Source organism: Dasypus novemcinctus, chromosome 3 (genome assembly GCF_030445035.2).
Source record: "Dasypus novemcinctus isolate mDasNov1 chromosome 3, mDasNov1.1.hap2, whole genome shotgun sequence".
NCBI classification, from domain to species: domain Eukaryota; kingdom Metazoa; phylum Chordata; class Mammalia; order Cingulata; family Dasypodidae; genus Dasypus; species Dasypus novemcinctus.
The window spans coordinates 129,944,524-129,952,585 of record NC_080675.1 but is presented as its reverse complement, the minus strand read 5'-3'; the positions used below and the strand labels follow the sequence as shown (position 1 = coordinate 129,952,585).

The following is an 8,062-nucleotide window of genomic DNA, read 5'->3' as shown; positions in this document are numbered from 1 at the left end:
TGAGTGGGGCTCAAGTACTACAGATATTACTGGTGCCAGTTCAAGTTTGAGAACCACTATGTTATTTATGCCAGTGATCTCCAAGCAAATATCAGATGATCCACAAGTGGCAAAAAATGGCAAAAGGATCATGGGCAGCGACAAGTATTTGCACAGAATTCACATATGCCAACTAGAGTTTGCTTACTATTTTGGGGTAATTTAAAATGTGAAGTTGTTGCTACACAGAAAGATATTTCCATATTTTCTCTGCTTTTCCCCATCTACTATTTGTCCCAGATACCTTAAATTAATAAAAAAAGATCAAGCCTAGAAATAAGTATTTTAAAAATGGTCCTGGGGTGCTCGCTTCGGCAGCACATACACTAAAATTGTAACAACACAGAGATTAGCATGGTCCCTGTGCAAGGATGACATGCAAATTCGTGAAGCGTTCCATATGTTTATCGTAATAATAGTAATAATATTAAATAACTTAACTTCTTTAAAAAAAATGGTCCTGGGTTAGTTACTTAACTGCATCCCTGGCAGGAACAAAAAATCTCGTAGATAGGACATATCTGCACCTGAGGCCTCCCACTGTTCCCACAAATAAAGCTTCTCTAAAGATGAACTCACATCCTGAATTATAAAACATTGAAGAAAATAATCACCAAAGTTTGAGAGTCAGCAAAATAAAACAAAATGAAACAAAAAGAGAGATTCCCAAAACAAACAGTAAAATTATACCTCCAAGAGCTTTAGAGAATGAAATTATCAAATACAATAAAGTTAGTTAAACTGATTAAAGAAATGAAAGATAGAAAATTATGAGAAAGATAAGATAAAGATAAGATTTCTACATAACACAGTGTGCTTTAGAATCTTTGTACCCAAACTAAGTGAACTAGAAAGCTTTCTCTCAAGATTACAAGCTCACCTCACCTCTACCTCCAAAACAATCAAATAACAGTAATATTAGAATTATTATGGTATGCATTAATAGATTAGTGAGAAAAAACCCTATGGTTCTCTGAATGTAGAAACAAATTGATAAAACTGAACTCCCACTCATGGTGAAAACTTTCCACAAACAAGGGGCAGAAAGGAATAAAACACCTACAACATGAAAAGCAAATTACAGCATGCAACCTTTTTATTACAGCATTTACAGTATAATCTCCTTTCATTAAAAATGCAAAAGCCTATACATGCATAGTTCACTAAGGCGCTAATAGTAGTAATCTCTGTGTGATTGAAATATAGTGTTCTTTCCTTATATTTCCATATCTCTATATTCTAACTTTTTACAATGCTCATGTATTGCTTTTGCAACAATAAAAGCAAAACAAATCCTACAGCCAACATTGTACTAAGTGGTGAGATGTCAAACATATAAGTCAAGCCCCTTATTATTGCTTCTATTTATATTTTACTGTATGTTCTACCAGTTCAATAACGGAAGAAAAATATTTTAATGATATAAGGGAGCAACAACAGGAAAAATGTTTATGAATACAAAAAACTCAAAAGAATCTACAGATAAATTAATAGAATTAAAAGGAGAGTTTAGCAAGACTCGTGGATATAAAGTCAATATACAGAAATGATTTGCATTTTTATATTCCAGCAATAAATAAAAAATTAATTGTGAAAATATATAATGCCAAACATCTTCTATCTGCCCCTCCAGATTTACTCCCCGCCCTTGTCCATAGTGGTATTGCTTTGGAGACTGGCTTGAATTAACAGTCTCTCTTGCGCTCTGGCTTCTCTTAGCTTCAGCCAGTGGTAGCCCCTGCAGGAAATTGAAGGAAGAGAGGAAAGAGGATGGGAATTTATATTACCTCAACTCTGTCCTCGTGGGGTTGTCCAAGCTTACCGCATGCCTTGACCAAATGTCACAGATCTTGTCACTGGGCTCTTTCCACATGGCTGTTTTTGTCTTTGGGGTCTGGAAAACTGCCTCCAGTAGTAACGGTTCCCCAAGTTACTGGCCCTTGGGTGCTATACTTTCTCTGGTGATTTTCCTAAACCCTGCCCGCATCTTTGTAAATGACCCAGTTTGAGGGTGCTGTTTGCTGGTCCCTAAATGATGTAGATATTGCTTATGGCAGCAATGAAGAATTTAAAGCATCTAGGAATAAAGCTAATAAAAGAGGCACAAAATCTTTATAGAGAAAATTACAACACCTGAAAGATATTTTTTAGAAGACATAGTAAAAATGTGCCATATACATGGATAGGACATACTATCATGAACACATTGGTTTTTCTCCAAATTGATTCATAGATTCAATGAAGTTCCAATTAAATTCACAAGTTTTTTTCCACAGAACTTGGCAAGGGAAATCTAAGTTGACATATATATACATATATAAATCTAAAAAAGAGCAGAGTAGCCAAGAAATTCTGAAAAAGAATCAATCAGGTAAAGTCTTACCTACCAGGTAGCAAGGGCTATTATAAATGTATAGTAATTAAAATAGTGTGAAATTGGTGCAGGAAAAGCTCAATAGACTCATGGAAGTGAATAAAGAAACTGGAAAAACACATGGAAGTTTACCAAATGGCAGAGGTATCACAGCATATAAATAGGGGGGAAATATGGTATGGGACAATTGGTTATCCATACACACAAAAAACAATAATAAGTTTTTTTGAAGATTTATTTTATTTATTTCTCTTCCCTCCCCCCTCCCCGCCTTGTCTGTTCTCTGTGTCCATTTGCTGTGTGTTCTTCCATGTCCTCTTGCATTCTTGGTGGCACCGGGAATCTGTGTCTCTTTTTGTTGCGTCATATTGCTGCGTCAGCTCTCCATGTGTGCAGTGCCACTCCTGGGTGGGCTGCACTTTCTTGCATGGGGTAGCTCAATGCCAGTGCACTCCTTGCACATAGGGCTCCCCTACACAGGGGACACCCCTGCGTGGTATGGCGCACTTTGCACACGGCAGGGCTACACATGTGCCAGCTCACCATATAGGCCAGGAGGCCCTGGGTTCGAACTCTGGACCTCCCATATGGTAGATGGACACTCTATCAGTTGAACCATGTCCACTTCCCACAATAATAAAATCGGATACCTATCTCACTTTATACAAAAAGTATTTATAAATCCCAGGTGAATCGTGGGCAGATCATGAAAAGCTTTATGATCTCAGCTTAATAAATGATTTATTTAATAAGGCAAGGGAAAAAAGCACCAAGACATAAGGAAATGATTGATAAATTTGACTACATGACATTCAAAGTTTCTGCACATTAAAAGGCATTGCAAAGAGAATAAAAAGATAAGCCTATGCTTGGAGAAAATATTTGCAATGCATTTAACTGACAGAAGATAAATATATAAATACATAAGAAAAATAGGCAAAAGATATGAAGGGGCAATACACTAAAGAGCACACCCAAATGTCTCATAAGTATATGTAAAGTCCTTCAGTCTCACCAGTTATCAGGGACATGCAAAATGAAGCCTCAATACCATTTCACACTTATCAGAATGGCAAAAATTTAATAATCTGATGTTACCAAGTATAGACAAGACTATGAAGCAATAGGAATTCTTACATTCTTCAGGTGGGAATGTAGATTGGTACAGATGCTTTGGAGCTCATTTTCCAATATTTAGTAAACAATCACAAATAAACTGAAATCATCATACAGCAATGAATAATACACAACATTGAAAACAAATAAAATAGATCTACATGTATTACTATGGCGTGATCTCACAAACATAATGTGGAATTAAACGCAATCTGCAAAGGTGTGACTCAATCTTATCATTAAAGCAAACAGAATAAGATCACATATTATTTAGAAGTTAATGTATGTTATTGAAAGAGTAAAGACAAGCATGGAAATGCTAAATGCTAAATATAAACAGTGGTTATTTCCAGGGGAAGAAATGGGACAAGGAGAGTTACACTATTGCACAAGAATAGCTTTCACAGTTTTTCTTAGGTCAGGTTATTGAGTGCCTGAGTATTCATCTTATTCATCAATTTTTGTAATTCCAAAAAATTGTCTATGCAAATGGCTATGACACAAGATTAGAAACTAGATATCAGAAATAAAAATTCAATAAACTAAAAGTTGTGGGATTTAACTTTGAAAACCTAAACTAGATATGAACTATAATATTTAAGAGAAAACAGGACAATATCACACCACTGTTTAAATTAATAGGCCTTAAAAGTAGAATAAAAAAAATACTTCCTTATTATACTTTCTTATTGACTGGAAATCAAAACTGATGTTTCTGCTAGAAAATTTGCCAGAAGAATAACCGATACATTTTTACACTAATGATTCAATATTGACCCAAGTAGAGATAAAAACAAAGTAAGGGAGTGGGAAAGCCAAAGAAGAAGAAAAGTAAAACATGATGGAATTAGATAAAGTAGATGTGGGAGGGTTAAAGTCCCTCATCACAGATAGCCTAGAGCACATTGGAAATTGGTAAAGAATTTCAAAACAGCACTCGATCATTTTGTAAACTTTGGTAGAGTGCCTGCTGAAGTCCTGAACCTCAGGGGAAAAAAAAGTCAGGATAATGACTATTTTTTAAATGGAAGGGAATGGTCTTTGTATTGCAGTATGTCTATCAGGTCAAATTCCTTACCCAGAAAACGACTGAACCTTTTGTGGAAGCATTAATTTGCAAATCTTAAAAAAAATAATGTTGGACTTAAAATCAACACGAGATGGTGAAGATTAAAATCTGTCAGTTGAATCTAATTTTCTTCTGTGATGGGTCTGTTAAAGGGCAGCGACAGTGTAATTAATTGCTTGAGGCTCAGAAACCCAATTAATCTCTAAGTTGACTTTTATTTCATAGAATGTTAGTACTAGAAGAGGCCTCAAGGATCATCAAGCCCAACCTCTTCATTTGTAAAAGGAGGAAACAGACATGGGGGAGGTTAAATGACTTGTTCAAGGTCCAAGATGCTGTCGATTCTTTCTACTGAACCCTATAAATAGGTTTAGCATTGCCTCCTCCACAGCTTTTTTGAGTTTCTGTGAGTATGATTGTGAAATATTATATGAAGACAAGTTGTTCTTTTGTTATACCTGGAAATTCATCTCATGAAAGTTTTTTGCAAGGGTTTCTAAGACTCAGTTTTAAAAATGTGAAGCCTTTTTCATAATGTTTATGTAGCAAACCTTGCAAAGGGTGGTGGGGAGGGTGTGTGTGTCACAATCTACACAGCCCTCAGGGGAGATTTGGGAACGAAGGAGTGGCCCTGTATGCATTTGTGGAAAAAGAAGGTCCTAGTTTGGCAGTGTGACTGAGGCCTGATCCTTTTGGTCTTTTGCAGACCATGCCACCCCTCAAGGAGTCTGTGTGCCTGATTCCAAGATGCAAATGGAAAAAGTTGCCATGTAGAGTGTTTTTGGAGAAGAGCTCAGTGGGGCAACCATGATAACAAAGATGACATCTGCAAGGATCAGAGGAAATGAGAGTCACTATAAATGTGGGAAGCATGGTGGCAAGCCACATGTCAATTTCCCTTTAAGGAAACCTGCTGCAAGGAAAGTGGTTTCCTGAGAATCTCCAGTTGCTGCACATCTGGATGTGGTGCAGCATTTGTGCTGAGGCCATGCTCCTCATGAGCTGCTCCCAGCTAATGCCTGAGCATGGCCAGGGGACTAAAACTGTGACATTTCTGCCCAATGTAGGATATCTTGAATAAGCAGTCTTTGCTTGGAGACTCTCCATTGGCCTTGCAGAAACCTTGTCAGAGTTGCATTGCAGTTTGAGGTTCCTCCTTTCTCTCTTCCTCTGTCCTTTTACAGGTGTCAGACCGATAGATCAGTCTGAAGTTTCTTCCTGTAGTACCTCTACTCTCCCTTCTGTTCTTTCCCCCAAATAAATCTCCTGACTGACCAATTCAATGTTAGCATTGGCCTTTCAGAAGACCCTAGCTGATGCAGAATGTAGCCATTGCCCTGGTTGATGCCAAGGAGGAAAAAATAACTTGAAAGATTTAAGAGCCTATTCTGACAGTAGGTGCTTACCAACCATGGTTGTTGTAGTTACTATTATCCTAATTCTTTGACTGTGTGCTTTCAGCCTGGCATGGCCATATCATACATGCATTGTAGTAAAATCAATTGCTGGAAAAAATACATGTTTCCTAGATTCTAAGATATACTTTCCTTCCCCCACATTTTAAACTTTCTGAGATTGGGAGGGGTCTTAAAATTGGTGTCCTGACAGTTTAATTGGCAGGGGTTTCCTTCTTTATTGATAAATAATGGTGCATCCTACCATTGGTGGGGTGCATTGATACAATAAAATATATTAGTTCATGGGAAGCGGCTGTGGCTCAATCAGTTGGGCTCCCATCTAACATATGGGAGACTCTGGAGTCGCATCCCAGGGCCTCTCTGTGAAGGCACAGCTGGCCCGTGCACCGCAAGAGCTGGTGCAAGATGACGCAACAAAAGGCAGACAAGCAGATACAGAAAAAATGCACTGTGAATGGACACAGAGAAGAGACAGCAAAAGAAAAGGAACAAGACCCAAGGGGAAGAATAAATAAATAAATAATAAATCTTTTTTTAAAAAGTAGAGCTTAAAAATATATTAGCTCAATCCAGGTCACTGTATGCCAGGTAGTATGCTACATTTTAAAGAAAGAAGGGCTGGATTAGCCTTTCTTGGTTATTATTTGGCAATTTCTTGAGTATATCTTCTAGAAGAAGAAAAGAAAATCCTAAGAAACCGAATTATATGGGGGAGAGGTGTACAGTGAGCAACTATTGCTAAGGGTATCAGTCTGGAAATAACTGGGAATCCAAAGAAGCATAGAAAAAAATTGTGGGAAGCAAGAACATGTGTTCCTGTCACTTTGGGCTCCATTTGTTCTTCACTTTTTTTTTTTTTTTGCCACTTTTATGACGGGTTCTTCCTTATAGACCACCATCAGCTTTTTGTTCTGGTTCTTCTGTTATTCTCCCAGTAATACCTTGTGTAACAAGACCTGTGATAATAAAGGATTTCACTCTATGTGTTGAAGACCATGCTAATCTGTGGTCAGGGGTTACCAGGTGGAGGAACAAGCAAATTTTCTAAGCTTATCAACAGCCTCCAGGGAGATGGGTTAGACTGAAGGATCTGTTACCTGGACTCACCTTGGTACTAACTGCTTCTTAAATTAGGACTGAAACCATTGTTTTTGTCCTCTCCAGAATGATTTCTCCATACTTGGATAGTTTAGAAGTCCCCAGTTTTCCAGAATGGGGAAATCTCTGCCTCTGAAACAACATGATTGTTATTCCTGATCTGGACACAAATCAATGAGTACAGGATGCTTAGTAAATAGTTATGGTTATTAGTATTATTCTATAAGTACTACAGAGAACATATGCAATGTATAATGTATATGCCATATTTTGTCATATATAAATTAATAGTATGATGTTTTGTTAAAATTTTATTATAGTCATTTCTTATAATACTTACTTGTAATAAAACTGAAAGTTGATCTGCCTAGGAAAGAGTAAATGGGCAAACATTTATTTATTTATACATGATATGTATATACCAGTCACCTATTTTTCTACTAATTTACATAGCTTTTAAAGGAAAGCTATGTAATACTGTTGTGTCTTTACTCTGTTTAACTCGTACACTTAGACTATGACTTTCAGTTCACAAAAAATGGACTATTGAGGCAATTATCTGGACCCAGTTAATTATTTTCAATTATGCGGCATTTTAAATACAAATACCTTTTTACAAAAATAACTCAGATAATTTTTGTTCATGTTCACAATGAATAAACATTCTGTGTAGTGTTCTGCAACCCTGGAAATTAGTGTATCATAACTCTTTAATTTTTTTTCTGGTTTTATTTTAGGATTCTTGGAGTCAGCAATATCCTGTTTCCTATAGACTTCATGAGGATGCAAGAACAAGCATGAAAGAGAGCAAGAAAGGAAGAGACCGTCTTTAAATGGAGCAACAAATAAGCCATTTAATAGTGCCCTTCCCCCACCCCCAGCCAATTATTTAGAGCTTGATTACATCATTACAAAGTCAAACTGATTCCTAGATTATGGTGGATAAAA

The 8,062-nt window shown here is 36.8% G+C and overlaps 1 non-coding gene across 1 annotated transcript; it reads left to right on the top strand.

Annotated features, from left to right (window-relative positions):
- Positions 1-341: 341 nt before the first annotated feature.
- On the top strand, positions 342-445 carry LOC111766530 (U6 spliceosomal RNA). Its single transcript, XR_002798561.2, has one exon. It is a non-coding gene; the product is annotated as a U6 spliceosomal RNA (small nuclear RNA).
- The last annotated feature ends 7,617 nt before the right edge of the window (positions 446-8,062 follow it).